Source organism: Rhinatrema bivittatum, chromosome 1 (genome assembly GCF_901001135.1).
Source record: "Rhinatrema bivittatum chromosome 1, aRhiBiv1.1, whole genome shotgun sequence".
Taxonomy (NCBI): Eukaryota; Metazoa; Chordata; class Amphibia; order Gymnophiona; family Rhinatrematidae; genus Rhinatrema; species Rhinatrema bivittatum.
In genome coordinates, this window is record NC_042615.1 from 188,476,803 (window position 1) to 188,499,503 (window position 22,701).

A 22,701-nucleotide genomic window follows, 5' to 3' on the forward strand; every position below is an offset into this window, starting at 1 on the left:
TAAATAAATGTTTGATATTTCCTTTAGACTCCCTTGCACCTATCTATATTATTTAGTATTTGTCACCATTTTGAAAGACTGACATATTGCCTGAGCAACCAGGCCCATCTGAACTTTCCTTGGATAGCCTTGATATTTCTGTATTAATAAAAACATGCTCTGTGGCATCACATTCTAATTTGATAATGAATTTTGCTATAGAATCTGATGCAGAGTTGGTATTTGAGTTGTTTTTCAGGCATATACATGTTTTGTTGTGTAATTCAAAATGAATAAGGGCTTTTCCTGATATTTCTAAAGAGATTAAAAAAAATTGTGCTGTATAGACTTTTGCAGATTGGACCTTCCTTCTATTTGAAGTACCCTTGCAAATATCTAATTATCAAGGTGTTTTTTAACCATCCCAGTTTCCTACATTCCTGTGTGATAAGGCTCCAGCTATTAGTCCTAATGCTACGTGAGCAGGTTCCTCTTTGTCATGTGACCTGCATTTCCACTGTCCATGTCATATTTTCTTCATTATTATTTCCTTTATTTTCCATTTCTTGGAGGAAATGCTGTATTGGAGCCCCCTCTTTTTTTCTTGGAGACTGAAAATGGCATTAACAGTTATTATTCGGTTTTGGTATATTTTTGTTTTCATTCCTTTTTGATAATTGTTACTGTTAATGTTTTGTTTTCCAATCAAGATATAGTTCTTGTATATATATATATATATATTAGAAATTTAATAAATATGAAATGAAAAATAAAAAGAATAATACCATCTCTTTATTCCTGCAGAAGTTACCTCTATTTCTACAACTGAATATACCACTAGATTTCTCGGTTGCTTTATTACATTGACTGGTAACTTTCGGTACATCTGAGATGTCTTCCCTGTTTAACAGTTGTCAATGCCTGTCTTCCTAATTAATAGGCAGCTAATGGATTTCTGTGCCCCAGATGCATGATTTTATATTTTATTTTTTTTTTGCAATGAAGAACAGCTTTCACACCCCTGACTATTTTTACAGTTGTTTCAAGTCCTCTTTCCTTTTTTTCACCCCTCTCTGTGTCTATACCCTTTCAGATTTTTGTGTAATTTGCCAATAAGGATATTGTTCCTTCAAGTCCCTCTGCAATTTGGTAATACAATTATTTAAAAGAACAGACCCTCACACCAAGCCCAGAGGTATATGGGCAGCTGATGTGCTGGAGAGCGCAGTTGCTGCTGCCCGTGACATTACGGTCGATCATGGGCCTGATGGTACCTCCCGTGGGCAATAGCAGGGAAAAGGCCGTGGGTAGGCTAAAGTTCCCAGGATTAGATTCCCTTGATGGGTATCTAATAAAAGACTGCAGCCTTTATTATCCGTTATGGGTTTGTCTGGCATTAATGGTTGTGTGTTTCTAGACAAGCAGAGGTTAGCCCTGGTAAGTTTGTCACAGATGCCCCAGTTACCATTAAATGGGAATTGTATGAAGAGGATGAGAGATGGGAGAAAAATATCATTTTGTGAGTGCAGTGGCAGACCTCAGGTTACTCTGATATTCCTATGGTAAGGGTTTGAGAGGTTGAATACACACAGTTCACTTAGTATAGGGTACCTTAAAACAGAAAAGCATTTTCCCTTCATCTAAACCCCATTCTAGATATAAAAAAGTACTTTGTTTCAGAATTATTTGTAAACTACGGCAGTGTAGTTTTAATTAAAATGTCTACTGTAAATCAATCAACTTTATTTGCTGCAGTCTTCAGACTGTTTTCTTCTGTTAAATGGTAGATGATGGTTAGCTTCTATGAAGACTAAAATAGACAAAGTAATTGCCACTTGTCTCTTGTCTCGTTGTATCATGCTGTGCTATAAATGTATTTAATCTGGACAGAGCCTAGGCGGTAAAACCTAATTTAATAGCTATCAATCAGATGCAGCAAATCAGCAAGATCGAGTGTGGTTATTACTTATCTCCACTGAAGAAATAAAGCAAATACAACAATTAAACTGTAGGCATTCTGAATCATTACAGTAATTCTTTAAATCATTTTTATAAATTATCCTTAACTAAACTAATTATTTGAGGATTTTCAGTTGAGAATATAATATAGTGGTATTAACATGTTCATGTGGTCATTTGTGTCTGCTCAAGGCCTTCTGTGTGACCATTTATTAATTAAAAATACTGCAAAATAAAAGAGTGAGAATTTTAAATGTAATAGGTATAGGATAGAAATTGAAGTATATGTCTGGAACATGTAGACCCAAATTGGTTCTCTGTGATATTAGTAATGCTGTAGTTAACCAGTATCTTTGTGCCACCTTAATAACATTTTGTAAAACAAATAGCTTCAGTAAAAGTACAGAGCTTCTCAACTTTTCAACATTAAAGTGGTATAACTTTAGGTTATGCTAGAATTATTTTTAAAATGGATTTTATAGCAGACACATTCAGATAAAAGCCACTTGTCAGATTTTGTGATAGATAAAATTTATTTAATACTGTGAAATGGTAAGGTTTCAGTCCTCCCCCCTCCCCCCACCCCCCCCCACACACACATCCAAGTGATTTATCTAGGAGGAAATAAGAAATCTACTTTAGTAGATCAAAAAATATATTTAGTCCATCTGAAAGCATTCCAACCCAATTAAATACTAATTTGATCTGACATCATTCCCAGAAGAGTGTGAAAGGATGCTATATGCCATAAGAAAGAAGAAAAAAAAGAATAAAAGCCAGCAGGCAATTTGTAATTTCACAAGGATTATCAAGCGATTAATAATTAGGAATGATTATGTAACAAATACACAAGCGGTATCCATAAACAAAATTATAAATGACCATCATAGTAACCACTCCCAGTCAACTGACATTCATTGCTTTATAAATAATCATCAGTCCTGAATCTTCAATTTTTTTGTAATTTTTTTGTGCAAATAAAATAAAAAAGCAACTTAACCTGTAATCGCTGTTACTCATATTGTAATCCCAAGAGTCCGGACACATGCCATGTTTTGAAGATTCTGCATCAGGGGATTATCATATTCAAGCAATTGGCTAGAAGAAATAAAAGTTACATCAAAATCCTTTGCAATAGAATACTCATGTATAAGAGATCATGTAAGAGCTATACATACCATTACCTGCTTTTTTCCTAGTTCAAATCCAACCCCAGAACTTGATACTTACTATCAGGCCGATACAGTACAGTGCGCTCCGGCGGAGCGTACTGTTAACCCGTGTTTGGACGCGCGTTTTCGACGTGCTAGCTTTACCCCTTATTCAGTAAGGGGTAATAGCGTGTCGAATACGTGCATCCAAACCCCCTGAAACTAATAGCGCCTGCAACATGCAAATGCATGTTGATGGCCCTATTAGTTATTCCCACACGATACAGAAAGTAAAATGTGCAGCCAAGCCGCACATTTTACTTTCAGAAATTAGTGCCTACCCAAAGGTAGGCGTTAATTTCTCTCGGCACCAGGGAAGTGTACAGAAAAGCGATATTAAGTTGGAGGTCCCAAAAGTTAAAAATAATCAAAAATTAAAAAAAAAAAATGTTAAATCGGCCCGCAGCTCGTGGGCTGTAAACTGGACTCTCAATTTTGCCGGCGTCCGGTTTCCAAACCCATGGTTGTCAGCGGGTTTGAGAACCGACGCTGGCAAAATTGAGCATCGGCGGTCAAACCCACTGACAGCCGCCGCTCCTGTCCAAAAAGAGGTGCTAGGGACGCTCTAGTGTCCCTAGTGCCTCTTTTTACTACAGGCCCTAATTTGAATAATTTTTTTCTCTGAATCGTGCGCATAGGAGAGTGGCCTCTGCGCGCGCCGGGAGAGCTTTACTGTACCGGCCTATATATATCAATGGTTTCCAAACCTGTCCTGGGGGCCCACCAGCCAGTCGGGTTTTCAGGTTATCCACAATGAATATGCATGAGCGAAAATTTGCATGCACTGCCTACATAAGATGCAAATTTTCTCTCATGCATATTCTTTGTGGATATCCTGAAAACCCGACTGGGTGATGTGTCCCCAGGACAGGGTTGGAGACCAGTGCTATATATGACCCAAATCTGCATATTGACCCAATCATCATTTTTTTATGCAATGACATCATCTGTATCTAGTCCAGTTTTTGCAGATAAATGTTCCAATCAGGAATAGGGAACAACATGACATCATCAATCTCTATGGCTGAGATACTAGATAAGTGAATACTATTTTACCTCTTTGTTCAGACCATATGGCATAATATAATTCAATGTAAAAATCCAATATTGTTCTCTAAAATTGAGTCTCATGTCTGAGTTATGTTGTCATATTGAGGGATGAATCTGTTCAATTATCCACCATCGTAGGTCCAAAAAATCATGTGACAAATCAACACAGTGGGGAACCATAGGTGCATGTAGTTTCTTTGTAGATATGCAGCTTCTGTTTTCAATCAGGTGGGTTTTTATCATCCTTCTAGTGCATCCGATGTACAAGAGACCACAAGGACATTGACTAGCATAAAACACATTTGTTGAGGTACAGTCAGTTTCTCCTCATATCATGAAAGAGTGTCCAGATTTTGGATTCTGTGGTAGTATACATAGAATATTCACCACACGGTTTATGTCCCCTAGATTGTCCATTAACCACTTCTTCTGGTTCTAATAATAAAGATTAACCAAAATATCTCTCAAACTCTTACCTTTAGTATATGTTACCATTGGATGGTCTTGAAACAAAGTATGAAGTCCAAGTACATGACAATGTCTATGCAATATTGAAATTATTGCTTGAGATTTATCAGAATACCTTATCATTCATACCAATCGGTTATCAGTGGTTCTGGTATTATATAAGAGCAACCATTGTCTTTCAGCATTTAACACCTGTTTAAATGCTAGCTTAATAACTCGCAGTGGGGTAGCCACATTGTAAGTGTCTCTGGCATAATTCCTGAGACTATATGTCATATTCTTTTTTACTAGAACAGATTCATTGAAGACGTAGAAACTGACCAATTGGAAGACTTGAGTGCAGTCTATATGGAGTGAAACTATCAAACCTCAATAAATTATTGTGGTCCATGGGATTTCTATGAAGAGTTATTTCCAATTTAGTGTCCTGCTTATAAATCCAGATATCAAGAAAGGGTAAATGCTCCATATCAAAGCCCATGATGAAGTGTAGATGCAGATCTCTAGAATTCAGTCATCGTAAAATAAAAATATGTAGCTCTTCCGCTGTGGCAGACCATAGAAAAAATACATTGTCTATTTATTTATTTTAGATTTTTATATTCTGCTTTTTTGTACTTCAAAGCAGATTATAATCAGGTACTATAAATATTTCCCTATCTCCAGAGGGCTTACAATCTAAAACCTATATTCATCAAATCATTATATATATAGTGAAAATAGTGCCTGTGATAAAATAAAGGGGTGGGATAATTTTCTAGGTATCATATTGCATGGCTATTTTGCTGATGAGAAGTGGGCAGATAGGCTTTTATCACACTTGGAGAGAGAGAGAGAGACAAAGAGAGATAGAGAGTCTCCTATCAGTAAACTATTTATACCTAAGTAAAAAGGTTGAAAAGTTTAGTTCAGTTACTCACCTTGGAAAGGTATTGAGGTAGTGTGATTTGGTTTGATTAGGTACCAACATTTGTTAATCAAGAGAGGAATGAGTCACTCTGGCTGACTAACTGAAGTTAGACTGTATTTCCCAACCCTCCCACCCCTCGCCCACCCACCCCTAGCTCACCCTTTAATTTATAGGCAGGTGCCACTTTAGAAAAAAACAAAAAACACCTTATTGAGAGTTTGATCATTCCCGTGTAGGCCATTACTAGACATATAGTGAATTCACTAATACATTTAAAGGACATTAATTAGACACATTCCTACTCCCATAGCAACCTAAAACTTAAATAGGAACTGAACAAATTTGAGATGAAGGCAGCAGTCCAGCAACAAGAAGGGGGCTTCCCAGTCTTTTGCATCGAGTGTCACATGTATGATTTTTTACCCGCCGGTGAGGAAATGTACATGTGCATGCAATGCAAAGAGCTCCTGGCTCTCAGAGAATGAGTCCAATCACTGGAGGCTAGAGTGGCAGACCTGGAGGAGCTGAGGCAGACAGAGAGGTATATAGATGAGACCTTCAGGGACATAGTAGCCAGCTCCCAACTTCAGACTGGCAGCCCTGGTGCTGCCTTGGATGAAGAAGGTCTCATGACTGGAAAGCATCAACCTGATGCAGCAGGAAAGGATCCTGTAGCAAGGACCTGCTCTCCAGGTAATGCATTGTCCCTTCGCACCGAGGATATTTCCCCAAGGCCTACTGCCCAGGAGGGAAGGGATAGGTCAGCTGTCATAGTTGGCGATTCAGTTATTAGGAATGTAGACAGCTGAGTGGTTGGTGGGCCTGAGGATCGCCCGGTAACATGCCTACCTGGTGCGAAGGTGGCAGATAGGTTTTTAGACAGAGCTGGGGAGGAGCCGGCTGTCGTGGTACATGTGGGCACCAACGACATAGGAAAATGTGGGAGGGAGATTCTGGAAGCCAAATTTAGGCTCTTAGGTAGAAAGCTTAAATCCAGAACCTCCAGCGTAGCATTCTCTGAAATGCTCCCTGTTCCATGCGCAGGTCACCGGAGGCAGGCAGAGCTCCAGAGTCTCAATGTGTGGATGAGACGACGGTGCAAAGAAGAGGGATTCAGTTTTGTCAGGAACTGTGGAACCTTTTGGGGAAGGGGGAGTCTCTTCTGAAGGGATGTGCTCCACCTTTTAAAATGGAGATAGAGCAGCTTTTAAACTAGAACAAAGGGGAAAGCTGACAGTCGCTCAGCAGTGCATGGTTTGGAGAGAGGTGTCTTCAAAAGATACTAATGATTAGAGATGTGAATCGTGTGATCGATCGTCTTAACGATCGATTTCGGCTGGGGGGGGGGAGGGAATCTTATCGTCGCAGTTTTGTTTTTTAAAATATCGTGTAAATCGTAAATCGGGGGAGGGCGGGAAAACCGGCACACTAAAACATCCCTAAAACCCACCCCGACCCTTTAAAATAAATCCCCCACCCTCCTGAACCCCCCCAAAATGCCTTAAATTACCTGGGGTCCAGAGGGAGGGTCCTGGTGTGATCTTTTACTCTCGGACCTCCGGTGCGTTGTAGAAATGGCGCCGGCGCTACCTTTGCCCTGTCATATGACAGCAGGGCAAAGGTAGCGCCGGCGCCATTTTGTTTTTTTGTCCCCCGACGTCAGGAGCGTAGGAGATCGCTCCCGGACCCCCGCTGGACCCCCAGGGACTTTTGGCCAGCTTGGGGGGCCTCCTGACCCCCACAAGACTTGCCAAAAGTCCAGCGGGGGTCCGGGAACGACCTCCTAAACTCGAATCGTTTTGCCGTACAGCAAAATGGCGCCGACCATGCCATACGGTCGGCGCCATTTTGCTGTTTGGCAAAACGATTCGAGTTTAGGAGGTCGTTCCCGGACCCCCGCTGGACTTTTGGCAAGTCTTGTGGGGGTCAGGAGGCCCCCCCAAGCTGGCCAAAAGTCCCTGGGGGTCCAGCGGGGGTCCGGGAGCGATCTCCTGGACGCGTGACGTCGGGAGCTAGGAATCAAAATGGCGCCAGTGCTACCTTTGCCCTGTCACATGATAAGGGCAAAGGGCCACAGGCGCCATTTCTCTTCACAGCAGCCGTGGGCAGAGAGCGGGACATCGCGCCGGGATCATCGCGCCAGGACCCCAGGTCATTTAAAACATTTTGGGGGGGTTCGGGAGGGTGGGGATTTGTTTTAAAGGTTCGGGGTGGGTGTTAGGGTTTTTTTGGTGTGCCGGTTTTCCCACCCCCTATTTAACGATACAATACAAATGCCCCTGACGATAAATCGTGGGCATTTGTATTGTATCGTGCACTCTAACGATTTTGGATGATTTTAAAATTATCTGATGATAATTTTAATCGTTCAAAAACGATTCACATCCCTACTAATGATGCATTAGAATTAGGGCATCCTGATAGTGAGGTTCCAATTATAAGAAAAGTAGTCCCAAGTGCCTGTAACTAAAAACTCAGCTGAGCTAAACAAATTCCAACGTAACCCTATCAATTAAAAAGCGGAATGAAAAATACAAACAAAATGTATGTATGTATGTATTTATTTATTTATTTATTTATTTATTTCAAATCTTTTCTATGCCGTCGCTAAGATATATTCCATCGCAACGGTTTACATATAGGCACATAAAATAAGGTAAGTGAATGTGTACTGTAGTACATTCTAACAGGTGCCAAAAGGTTTGGTTACAATATATCATAAAAGGGGCACAATAGTTGAGTAGTGTATGTTTTGTCTAGGTGTACCATCGGTACTGTACATCGGTAATATTTATGTTTGTTATGAGCTTTAATAAAGTAATGCCATGTATGCTGTGAGATTATTGCTGGGTGCTTGTGTTTTTTTGCATGTTCCTGTATGTTCTCTATTCTCTGGTCTCTTTAGAAAAGGCTTGATTAACGAGCCATGTTTTTAAGTTTTTCTTAAAGGTTTTGAGATCGCTTTGTAGTCTGATCTCAGGAGGCATTGTGTCCCATAATATGGGGCTTGCTAGTGATAAGGCCCTTTCTCTTACTTGTGATAGTTTTGCTGTCCTTACTGAGGGAATGGTTAGAAGTGCTTTATTTGCTGAGCGAAGGTTTCTTTGTGGGACGTATACTCGTAATGCTGTGTTTAGCCAGTCTGCTTCTTTATCATGTATTAGTTTATGTGTGGTACATAATACTTTGTATTTAATCCTGTATTCATTGGGTAGCCAGGGTAATTTTGCCAAGGTTTCAGTTATATGGTCCCTTTTTCTTTTTCCGGTCAGTTTTCTAGCTGCTGTGTTTTGTAATATTTGAAGTGGTCTTAATGTTGAATTCGGGAGTCCTAATAAAAGTGCATTACTGAGTCCATTATTACTCCTAGATTACGTACTTTTTTAGCTAGATCAATTTTCTGGTTGTTTTTGAGTGTTATTGGATTTTGGATGATTACGATATTCTTTCTTTCTAAGTGTAGAAATTCTGTTTTGTCAATGTTAATCACTAGTTCCATTTGGTTTAGAAGTTGTTTTATAATGTTTAGATACATGTTAGCTAGATTAAGCGGTTTTTCTATTGTATTGTCTATTGACAGAATTAGTTGAATATTGTCTGCGTATATGTAATGTATGATTCCTAGTCTCGCTAGAAGATTGCATAAGGGTAGCATGTATATTTTAAAGAGGGTAGCAGACAGGGCTGATCCCTGTGGAACTCCTGCTTTGAGCCTGACTTTTTCTGATAGAATGCTGTATATTTGGACTTGAAAGAACCTATTGTTTAGGTATGAGTTGAACCAATTTAGTGTTTTTTTGTATAACCCAATTTCTTCTAGTCTTTTCAGTAGTATTTTATGGTTTACTGTGTCAAAGGCTGAGGATAAGTCTAACATTATGAGAATGTAATGTTTTCCACTATCAAAACCCCTTAAAATGTTGTCTGTTAGTGAGAGAAGTAGGGTCTCAGTGCTGTAATGTTTGCAAAATCCATGTTGTGATGGGTTTTTGAAATGTTTGTATGCTAATGCTAGAAGTCTAAGAAGTAAGATGGGAGAATTAGAATGTATAGCAGTGAATTATGAAAACCTCAAAACAGATCCTTCATGATACTTATATAACTGTCTTTGTTCTACTCCCAGATCCTCATGTAAGAGTGCAAAGGATTAACTATTGACAGAACAATTTGACAAAAAAAAATTTGTTGGAAGGAGCGGAACGTTTCATATATATGATCATAAATCCCCACCAGGGGTAATATGACTGTTGATTATAATCATAAACGTCCCACCTCCGACCAATATATGTGATGAATGTGCAAAATGTGCTACAATCCACAAGCTTTTTGTTGGATAATTTTTTGTCTGTTGCTATAAAACATTATGCATAATTAATTACAGTGAAACAAATCACTTCAAATTTAAGTGCAGTAAAACGCTCCTCGTAGCCTTGTGTACTAATCCCAATGGAGGGTAAAAAAATCTCCACAGCCGCTGATGGCACGACCTAGAACGGCTTAGTAGGCAGTCTCTTATGGCTTGGAAATAAGCTCATACAACACCCCGACTTATCTGGTGGTTGAGCGGGTCACCGACGTAGCCACGTTTCAGGTCCACATTGAGACCTTTCTTCAGGGAGTTTGTCCTCTTGCGATGTGTCGTCGGTCAGTGTTGGGCCATGCCTGCTAGGTTCCTGGCGTGAGTCTGGCGTGAGTCTGTAGCACATTTTGCACATTCATCACATATATTGGTCGGAGGTGGGACGTTTATGATTATAATCAACAGTCATATTACCCCTGGTGGGGATTTATGATCATACATATGAAACGTTCCGCTCCTTCCAACAAAAATTTTTTGGTCAAATTGTTCTGTCAATAGTTAATCCTTTGCACTCTTACATGAGGATCTGGGAGTAGAACAAAGACAGTTATATAAGTATCATGAAGGATCTGTTTTGAGGTTTTCATAGTATTGTAAGGATCCTCTTAAATTGTATTGGTGCCTATTGATAATAGGTTGGTATTTAGCAGTGAATTATGACATAGACTTAATTGGCATCTCAGAGACATGGTGGAAGGAGGACAACCAATGGGACAGTGCTATACCGCGGCACAAATTATATCGTAATGACAGAGAGGAGCACCCGGGAGGCAGTGTGGCGCTTTATGTCCGGGATGGCATAGAGTCCAAGATGATAAACATCCTGCAAAAGACTAAATGCACAATTTAATCTTTATGGGTAGAAATCCCTTGTGTGTCGGGGAAGACTATAGTGATAGGAGTATACTACCGTCCACCTGGTCAAGATGGTGAGACTGATAGTGAAATGCTAAGAGAAATTAGGGAAGCTAACCAAATTGTTAGTGCGGTAAGAATGGGAGACTTCAATTACCCCAATATTGACTGGATAAATATATCATTGGTATATGCTAGAGATATAATGTTCCTGGATGGAATAAATGACATTTTTATGGAGCAATTGGTTCAGGAACCGACAAGAGAGGGAGCAATTTTAGATCTAATTCTCAGTGGAGCACAGAATTTGGTGAGAGAAGTAACAGTGGTGGCGCCACTTGGCAATAGTGATCATAAATATGATCAAATTTGAATTAATGACTAGAAGGGGGACAGTAAGCAAATCCATGGCTCTCATGCTAAACTTTCAAAAGGGAAACGTCGATAAAATGAGAAAAATTGTTAGAAAAAACTGAAAGGAGCAGCTACAAAGGTAAAAAGTGTGCAAGAGGTGTGGTCATTGTTAAAAAATACCATCCTAGAAGCACAGTCCAGATGTATTCTACACATTAAAAAATGTGGAAAGAAGGCAAAACGATTACTGGCATGGTTATAGGGGAGGTGAAAGAAGCTATTTAGCCACAAGATCTTCATTCAAAAATTGGAAGAAGGATACATCAGAAGAAAATAGGATAATGCATAAGCATTGGCAAGTTAAATGTAAGACATTGATAAGACAGGCTAAGCGAGAATTTCAAAAAAAGTTGGCCATAGAGGCAAAAACTCACAGTAAAAACTTTTTAAAAAAATCCAAAGCAGAAAGCCTGTAAGGGAGTCAGTTGGACCGTTAGGTGATCGAGGGGTTAAAGAGGCACTTAGAGAAGATAAGGTTTAAGGTTTAAGGTTTATTGTCGTTTATATAACGTTGTCTCAGCATAGCCTTCACAGTGGTTAACATTACATTAAATATACAATAAAAGAAATTACAATCAATTATAATAATAAAACAGGTAACATTTTAAGAGGTTACAAGAAGTAATAAGTTAATAAGAGAAAAGTATCCGAAGCTTTAAATATTAAACCAATAAAAATACTAAAAGCATAAAATATATACTTCCAGCATTATTTAAAGGTTAAAATAAAGCCACCTGTGAATTTACAAATAAATACATATCTGTTTCTCATCTTCGCTATAGGCCACATGGAACAACCATGTTTTAAGTTCTGCTTTAGATTTATTTTTTTCCTGCTGCATCCTCAGTTGAACTGGTAATGTATTCCAGAGTTTTGATTCTGCAATTGATAGTGCCCTTTCTCTAATTTGTCTAAGGTGTGCCGATTTAATGGTGGGAATTGATAAAAGTCCTTTATTAGCCGATCTAAGGCTTCTTTGTGGAGTGTGTAATCGCAATGCAGCATTCAGCCATTCTGTTCTTTCTCCGTAAATTATAGTGTGTATTATGCATGCCGCTTTATAGCGTATTCTAAAATTTACAGGTAGCCAGTGTAATGCTATCAAAGTTGGAGTGATATGCTCAAACTTCCTTTTCCCTGTCAGGATTCGAGCCGCGGTATTCTGGAAGACTTGTAGAGGTCTAATAGTGGACTGAGATAGACCAAGCAGCAAAGTATTACAGTAATCTAAATTAGCAAACAATAAGGCCTGAAGAACTGATCTGAAGTCAGGGGGTTCCAACAACGGCTTCAGCCTTCTTAAGGTTAATAATTTAAAATACCCATCTCTTAACTTCATCGTAATATGTTTTCTCATATTTAGTTCAGTATCGATTATCATTCCAAGATCTCTTGTGAAAGATGCTGGTACCAAATTAGTGTTCTCAAACTTAAATACTGGGATATCTGCTTGAGAATGTTTTCTTTCTAGCAATATTATTTCAGTTTTTTCTGTATTGAGAATTAGTTTCATTTGAGATAACAGTTTTTTATGGCATCTAAATAAATAGTTATTAATTTATATGTAAAATCAAAATCATTTTCAATAGGTACTAAAAACTGGATATCATCTGCATATATATAAAATTTCAAACCCAATCCTGCGAGAAGATGACATATCGACAGCACATAAACATTAAAAAGGGTTGCTGATAACGTTGATCCCTGAGGTACACCAGTTTGGAGTGGAATTTTATCAGATAGAGAATTCTTTATATTACCTTGAAAAGATTGGTCATTGAGAAATGAGGTAAACCATTTTAAGACATTATCTAAAATTCCTATTTCTTGTAATCGATTAAAATATCATGCTGGACAGTATCAAAAGCCGCTGATAAATCTAAAAGAATTAAGGCCATTGCGGAAAGATTAAACAATTTCTTTGCTTCAGTGTTTACTAAAGAGTATATTGGGGAGATACCCGTTCCGGAGAAGGTTTTCATGGGTAATGATTCAGATGGACTGAACCATATCACGGTGAACCTAGAAGATGTGGTAGGCCTGATTGATAAACTGAAGAGTAGTAAGTCACCTGGACCGGATGGTATACACCCCATGGTTCTGAAGGAACTAAAAAATGAAATTTCAGACCTATTAGTAAAACTTTGTAACCTATCATTAAAATCATCCATTGTACCTGAAGACTGGAGGATAGCTAATATAACCCCAATATTTATAAAGGGCTCCAGGGGCGATCCGGGAAACTACAGATCGGTTAGCCTGACTTCAGTACCAGGAAAAATAGTGGAAAGTGTTTTAAGCATCAAAATCAAGGAACGTATAAAAAGACATGGTTTAATGGAACAAAGTCAGCATGGCTTTACCCAAGGCAAGTCTTGCCTCACAAATCTGCTTCACTTTTTTGAAGGAGTTAATAAACATGTGGATAAAGGTGAACCAGTAGATGTAGTGTACTTGGATTTTCAGAAGGCGTTTGATAAAGTTCCTCATGAGAGGCTTCTAGGAAAAGTAAAAAGTCATAGTATAGGTGGTGATGTCCTTTCGTGGATTACAAACTGGCTAAAAGACAGGAAACAGAGAGTAGGATTAAATGGACAATTTTCTCAATGGAAAAGGGTAAACAGTGGAGTGCCTCAGGGATCTGTAATGGGACCCTTACTTTTCAATATATTTATAAATGATCTGGAAAGAAATATGACGCGTGAGGTAATCAAATTTGCAGATGATACAAAATTGTTCAGAGTAGTTAAATCACAAGTAGATTGTGATAAATTGCAGGAAGACCTTTTAAGACTGGAAAATAGGACTTGCGAGGGGATGGGGTATTTCTCAAGGGAAGGGGGACCATACCCCTTCTGTTGTATTTAAGGTTTCAGCTCATGCAATACTTGTGTTTAATGGGGTGCGGGTGTGTCTCTGTTGCTCCTTGGAACTACTTGCTGTACGCATCCAGGGTGCTGGGATGGGGAGAGCTAGCTGGGGGCTCTTCCTTCCTATATGAAACTGTTTCTGACTGTTTCTATGATATTTTGCTATTGAGGGGACATGGCTAAACTCATATCCTGGAACGTTAATGGCCTGGGTTCACCGGTGAAGCAGAAGAAAGTATTATCACATCTTAAACGTTTGAGGGCTGATGTGGCGTGTATCCAGGAAACACACCTAACAGATCCTGAAAATCATAAATTACGCCGTGAATGGGAGGACTCTTGTGTACACGCCGCGGCAGTACAGCGGAAAGCGGGAGTGGCTATTCTGATACATAAAAATGCTAACCTACAGGTCACTAAAACTATACCAGACCCCGGGGGTCGTTACATAATTCTTATTGGCGTATGGAATCAAAAACCTATTACCATTTGCAACACATATGCCCCTAATGAGTATCATCACGAGTTCTTTGTACAGCTGAGTAATCTGCTTCATACCCATACCCAGGGGACCCTCTATTTGGTGGGGGATTTTAATTGTGTACATGACTCGCAGCTTGATAAACAACCCCCTCAGCTTCACACTTTGGGGCGGAAAAAGAAGGGGATAGCGTACCTGTGTCACCAGCTGGGTCTACTGGATGTTTGGCGCACGCTCCATCCAACTGAAAAGGATTTCACGCACATCTCACGCTCACATGGTTCGTTGTCGCGTATCGACTACATATTAATACCCAAGACCACTTCTTTGAAGTTGCCTTGGCCGACATTGAGGCCCAAGCCATTTCTGATCATGCCCCAATTTCCATTCTGTTCCGCCCTAACCTGTCAACTCATAAGGATAGGCTGTGGAGATTCCCTGGATACCTCAAAGATGATACCCACTTCCAAACCTTTCTAAGAGGGAAATGGAAAGATTATGCTGCCAACAATCAACAACATACCGCCACCCCACACCTTTTCTGGGACGCGGGAAAAGCCGTAATGCGGGGGGAAATCATTGCATATACCCATATCCGTAACAAACAGCTGACGAAAGGGATCCTTCACCTAGAGGGCTTACTTAAACAGGCGAAGGAAGCTATGATTCAACAGAATTCCGAATGTAATAGGAAGGAATTTTACAGCATTTTAGGACGCCTAAATACCCTCCTCAGTACCAGAGCTCAGTCATATTTGCAAAAAGGGCAACAAAATTTATTTTGGTTTGGGAATAAACCCAGCCGACTACTCGCCAATTTGACAAAAGCCCACAGGTTAAAAACTCATATCCACAGCTTGCAATCCCCTAAGGGGGAGATGGCCACTAACACCCGTGCTATTAACGAAATCTTACGTCAATTTTTTACTACACTTTACACAGCGGAATTGCCAGAAAACACCGAGGCAGAGGAAGCCTTCTTTCAAAATCTGGCTCTCCCTACACTCAATGCATCTCAACTCACCTTTTTGAACCAACCTATCCAGCCTTATGAAATAACGCAAGTCATAACAGCTGCTCAATCTGGTAAATCACCTGGCCCTGACGGTCTTCCCTACGATTTTTACAAAATCTTGATCTCGCAGGTTAGTACCCCCCTGCTTGAATATTATAAAACTGGACTGGAACAGACTCATTATCCCACCTCTTTTAATGAAGCCTTTATCACGGTTCTCCCTAAGCCGGGTAAAGACCCTGCAATCCCCTCGTCTTATCGTCCCATCACTCTATTGAATTGCGACTTAAAGATCCTCGCGAAGGTTCTAGCGGCCCGATTGAATGTATTTTTACCAACTTTAATCTCTCCCTACCAGGTGGGCTTTGTCCCTACCAGGCGGGCTTTGTCAGAGGGCGGAAACCTAACGCAAATCTCATTAAATTGCTCACTGCCATGAACATATGTCAACATCAGAATATACCCGCTTTAGTCGTGGGTCTTGATGCGGAAAAGGCTTTCGACAGGGTGGCGTGGTCCTACCTGTTTAATGTTTTACAGAGATTTGGCTTGCGGGGTGATTTTCTGAGACATCTTCTCCTGTTATATGACAACCCCACCTCCCGCATATTGGCTAATGGTTGTATCTTTGAGGTCATCCACATTCAGAGGGGGGTCCGACAGGGGTGCCCCCTTTCCCCTTTACTGTATATTCTCTCCTTGGACCCCTTACTGCGGACTATAGCGGCATGTGGGGAGGTGAAGGGATTCGGAGGTCCAGACCAAATTTTTAAAGTCGCTGCTTTTGCAGACGATTTATTGATCTTTCTCACGAGACCAATACACTCACTTCCACCTGTCCTGAATATCCTGACCCAATTTGGCACTTTCGCAGGACTTAAGATTAATAATGGGAAATCCGAGGCACTAGATGTAACTGGTACTCTTTGTGCCATCTGGCCGGGACCGTTCTCATTCCACTGGGTGAAGGGAAATCTAACATATTTAGGTATAAAAATCCCGGCGCGAGTGGAACACCTTTATAAGGCGAATATTCATCCACTTCTGCTGCACACGGAAACCTCCTTGCGCAACTGGACCTCCCTCCCATTATCTCTGATGGGGCGTATCTAAAGTTTTAAGATGGTACTAGTGCCTAAATGGTTATACATACTACAGCTGGTACCCCTTTGGATCACAAGAAGGGACCATCACCGATTGCAGAGGGCTCTGCGACTGTTCTTGTGGCGTGGGAAAAAAGCCCGTATACCTCTAGGGGTACTCCTGAATCAGCCAGGGGGGGTGGTCTTGGATGTCCAAATCTACTTATGTACAACCTAGCGTGCTGTCTACGCTATGTTAAAGACTGGCTTCTCGCTACGTCAACGCTAGTTCCGGGCCCATGTCTTTTGGAGTGGTATGGAGTGCGATCTCTTAATCCTCTGCTACAGCTAGACAGCCAGATGATACCTCACCATATTAGGTCCCAGCCTCTTTTATACGCCTGCCGGAAAGCCTGGCTTCTGTTATGCAAACTAAACCAGGTACCAGGACATTTAACCTCCCTTCTTTCTATCACAGGCCATGACTTATTCCCTCCAGGGTGTGGCAAAGGGACCTTCTCCCGCTGGAATCAAAAGGGGCTCAGTCTTATTTCTGACTTATATGACAGGGTGTCGGGGACTCTACTTAACTTCGATGCCCTTAAACAGAAATTTGTACTCCCGGACTCGGACCGGTATGCCTACATACAGATAGTCTATTTTTTACGGACTATGCGATCCCGCATGGTGGATTCTCCTGCTGTCCAACATATTAGTGATATGGTGTATCCAGGAAAAAATACAAAAGCTTCAATATCCTATTATTACAAGGAACTAGTGCGTATGGTACCCCCCCAGGGCTTGGACCTTTTATATGCCAAATGGATGGAATGGCCTTTATTTTCACTGACGTTGGTTGAATTTCAGAAATGTTTTGCAGACATACCACTTGTATCTGAGAATGTACTCTTGCGTGAGACTCATTACAAATTTCTCTGGCAGTGTCACATCACCCCCCTTCGAGCCAAACAAATGAAAATCACACGGTCCTCCTGCTGCCCTAAGTGTACAGAGGAGGATAGTAGTTATTCCCACTGTTTTTGGGATTGTATGCATATTACCCGTTTCTGGAGGCAGATATGCAGAGCATGTATGAGTTTTATACATACCAAATTGCCGCTTACCCCCAATCTATGGCTTTTTGGCTTGGATACCCCTCCCTACTTGTCCCTTAACCCGGACACTGAACTCTTTATTAAGAAAGCGGGACTAGTGGGGAAACAAGTTATATTGGCACACTGGCTCAATTCTCAACCCCCCAGCTATGATCACTGGTTCCACAAAATGATATGGCTCTGCTCTATGGAACATGCAATTGCCAAAGACACGATGCCACAGAGGTTTGTTAAAACGTCTCATGTCTGGGCGGCTTTTACATCATATCTCGCTCCACACATTGGACCCTATAGAGACCCATGGAACCTAGACCGGAGCCTTAGCCAGGACGATCCTGCTTCAAGGAACACAGCACCTGATCCACCGGATTCCTAGACCAGCCCGCCGAAGAGGATGCGCAGATTGTTTTAGCATTGCATACATGGACATCTCAAATAAGGATTGCATGAGCGGGGAGGGATGGGGGGGGGGGGGGGGTGTTTACAGCAGTGAATGTTACCTGATGTTGTATTGTTAATTGGTTGAAAAATGAATAAATACAGTTTCCAAAAAAAAAAAAAAAGACTGGAAAATAGGGCATCGAAATGGCAGATGAAATTTAATGTGGATAAGTGCAAGGTGATGCATATAGGGAAAAATAACCCATGCTATAGTTACTCAGTGTTAGGTTCCATATTAGGTGCTACCACCCAAGTAAGAGATCTAGGCGTCATAGTGGATAACACATTGAAATTGTCAGTTCAGTGTGCTGCGGGAGTCAAAAAAGCAAACAGAATGTTGGGAATTATTAGGAAGGGAATGGTGAATAAAATGGAAAATGTCATAATGCCTCTTTATCGCTCCATGGTGAGACCCCACCTTGAATACTGTGTACAATTCTGGTTGCCACATCTCAAAAAAGATATAATTGCGATGGAAAAGGTACAGAGAAGGACGACCAAAATGGTAAGGGGAATGGAACAGCTCCCCTATGAGGAAAGACTAAAGAGGTTAGGACTTTTCAGCTTGGAGAAGAGATGACTGAAGGGGGATATGATAGAGGTGTTTAAAATCATGAGAGGTCTAGAACGGGTAGATGTGAATCAGTTATTTAGTCTTTCAGATAATTGAAGGACTAGGGGGCACTCCATGAAGTTAGCATGTGGCACATTTAAAACTAATCGGAGAAAGTTCTTTTTCACTCAACGCACAATTAAACTCTGGAATTTGTTGCCAGAAGATGTGGTTAGTGCAGTTAGTATAGCTGTGTTTAAAAAAGGTTTGGATAAGTTCTTGGAGGAGAAGTCCATTACCTGCTATTAATTAAGTTGACTTAGAAAATAGCCACTGCTATTACTAGCAATGGTAACATGAAATAGATTTAGTTTTTGGGTACTTACCAAGTTCTTATGGCCTGGATTGGCCACTGTTGGAAATAGGATGCTGGGCTTAATGGACCCTTGGTCTGACCCAGTATGGCATGTTCTTATGTTCTTATGTTCTTACCACTGTAAGAGGGGGTATTCTGAACTTGGGGTGAGGTTTTTCTGGTGGGCTGCATTTTGGGGGGTAGTTTTACATGCACAGCAGTACAAAAAGCACATTTTATATGATTTGGAGTGATGAAAGTACACAAAGATTAGATTTGTACATTATACTCTCTACAATGCTGATAGCAGCTAGGTAGAGAGTGCATCAAGCTAGATCGAGAGTAGGGATGTGCATTCATTCCCTACGAATCGGGAATCCGCAACGTATAGGGCCCTATTAGTTGTATTTGTCGGAAAGCGAAACGTATCGCGATTCCCCACGAATACAACGAATCTTCGCCGAATTATTCAGCCGCCTAAATGAGCCAATTTAAACAAACCCCCCACCCTCCTGACCCCCCCCAAGACTTACCAAAACTCCCTGGTGGTCCAGCGGGGTGTCCGGGAGCCATCCCCTGCACTCACACCCTCGGCTGCCGGTTTCAAAATGGCGCCGATAGCCTTTGACCTACTATGTCACAGGGGCTACCGGTGCCATTGGTCAGCCCCTGTCACATTGGTCAGCCCCTGTCAGTGGAACTGGGATTTGTGATAAATATTGCAAATCCTGTTTCAGGCAGGGAGAGGGGAGAGGGGGTAGGGGAAGGAGTGGAAGAGACAGAGAGAGCCTCTAGGGAAGCACACAGTTTAGTCAACTTTTTATACTAATATAAGAGGGGGCATTCTGAACTCGGGGTGAGGTTTTGCTGGTGTACTAGGTATTGGGAGGCAGTTTTACATGCACAGTCAGAGATATGAACAGCACAATAGACATCAGTGAAGATTGTATGTGATAAGGAGTGATAAAAGGTATAAAAAGATGTACTTGTACTCTCGACTAGGGATGTGCAGAGGGACGCCATACATTGCATTCAGATTCGTATTCGTCGAGGAGCAAATACGTTGCATTCGGCAAGGGGGCTCCCCGATACGTTTATCCGTTAATTCCTATTCATTTCCCCGCTAAAATTAAATTAATTACAACCACCCACCCTCCTGACCCACCCAAGACTTACCAAAACTCCCTGGTGGTCCAGCGGGGGGTCCAGGAGCCATCCCCTGCACTCACACCCTCGGCTGCCGGTTTCAAAATGGCGTCGATAGCCTTTGACCTACTATGTCACAGGGGCTACAGGTGCCATTGGTCAGCCCCTGTCACAAGGCCATAGACACCATCTTGTGCTCCTGCCATGTGACAGGGGCTGACCAATGGCACCGGTAGCCCCTGTGACATAGTGAGGGCAAAGGCGATTGGTGCCATTTTGAATACTGGCATCCGACGGCCGGAGTGCAGGAGGTCGCTCCTGGACCCCCGCTGGACATTTGACAAGTCTTGTGGGGGTCAGGAGGCTCCCCCAAGACTTGCCAAAAGTCCCTGGTGGTCCAGCGGGGGTCCAGGAGCGATCTCCTGCACTCGGGCCATCAGATGCCAGTATTCAAAATGGCGCCGATCGCCTTTGCCCTCACTATGTCACAGGGGCTACTGGTGCCGTTGGTCAGCCCCTGTCACATGGCAGGAGCACAAGATGGTGTCTATGGCCATGTGACAGGGGCTGACCAATGGCACCTGTAGCCCCTGTGACATAGTAGGTCAAAGGCTATCGACGCCATTTTGAAACCGGCAGCCGAGGGTGTGAGTGCAGGGGATGGCTCCCGGACCCCCCGCTGGACCACCAGGGAGTTTTGGTAAGTCTTGGGTGGGTCAGGAGGGTGGGGGGTTGTAGTTAATTTAATTTTAGCGGGGAAACGAATAGGAATTAACGGATAAACGTATCGGGGAGCCCCCGTGCCGAATGCAACGTATCTGCCCCCCAACGAATACGAATCTGAATGCAACGTATGGCGTCCCTCTGCACATCCCTAGTCGAGAGTACAAGTACATCTTTTTATACCTTTTATCACTCCTTATCACATACAGTCTTCACTGATGTCTATTGTGCTGTTCATATCTCTGACTGTGCATGTAAAACTGCCTCCCAATACCTAGTACACCAGCAAAACCTCACCCCGAGTTCAGAATGCCCCCTCTTATATTAGTATAAAAAGTTGACTAAACTGTGTGCTTCCCTAGAGGCTCTCTCTGTCTCTTCCGCTCCTTCCCCTACCCCCTCTCCCCTCTCCCTGCCTGAAACAGGATTTGCAATATTTATCACAAATCCCGGTTCCACTGTAATGCACAGTTATCACAGGCATAACGCAAGGAAAAAAGGTGTAATTTCTGGTGTTAAATCCCACAATAGCATGCATTACCTTATCACATACAGTGTTAAACACCCTTAATTTTCATAAACTCCTCCCAATTGATGACATTTTTATTGCTGAATACAAAAGAAGGGTATGTTCGGTCTGGTAATCTCCTACCAGCGAGCTGTTTTGCAATGTCAGTGCTTTTCTGTGAGCTCACCTGTCTGATAAATTGCCCTTTGGATAGTTGTTTTCATATCTGTGATCTGCTCCTCTCCTGGGCTTAGCTCATGTTTAATAGAAAATGATAGTCAGACCTTAGTGTGGCCTCAGTACATAGCTTGCTGGTAGAACAAATAGCTCAGCCTTGAATTGCTTCTCCAGGTCAAGGTTCTTCTCCTTTATATCCCTTAGCTGGAATACAGGTCTGTGCCCGTATTGTGATCAGAATTCATATTTTGTTGCATATAGTGGTAAAAACTTCTGGTATCTCCTACAAGTTTCCATGGGATAAAAAGGAAAGAAAAGGAAAAATACATTTTTCCTCCAGCTGGAAATAATGGAAAATATGTGGACAAAAAAAAGGCTAGCCGGATGTACTCCTAGTTATCAATGCACTTTCATTTGAAAAATGTATCTCTTTTTGTAACAAAATGTTGACTTTCAATTTCTTCCGAATAAAACAACCTGGAAATAGACTTGCCTGAAAACACTCGAAAATGTCTATGTATTTTTGGTTCATTTTAAAAACCATTGAAAAATAAATGACATCCCTGGGCCCTTGCTGCCACTTCTGAAGTCTCTCTGGGCGCTCCATCTGTCTGGGCAGAACTAACTCAGCAAGGGCATCCCCAGTCCCCACTGACCTCTCTCCCTTTCCCTGTAAATGATCAAGGGACAGGGGCCTCCTTGACCCCTACTTACTTCTTCCATGGAGGGATAAAACAAGGGCTCAATCAACCTCCAGTCTGTGTTGCAATAGCACTCTATCCTATCCTATTTTAAGGAACCTTTTAAATAGCAGCGGAAAGATAGGGCTTTATCATAGTAGCTGCATGCAGAATAATAATTCCTAACATTCTGTTTGCACACTGAGCCGACAATTTCAATGTATTATCCACTGATTCCCTAGAACGCATAAGAAAAAATTGCTTTCGTTTATTCTGAGTCTGTTTTGTGACATCAGGGAATTCTTTAAATTTAAGCTGTAAAAAGGTCTCAGAGTGATAACGAAAGAAA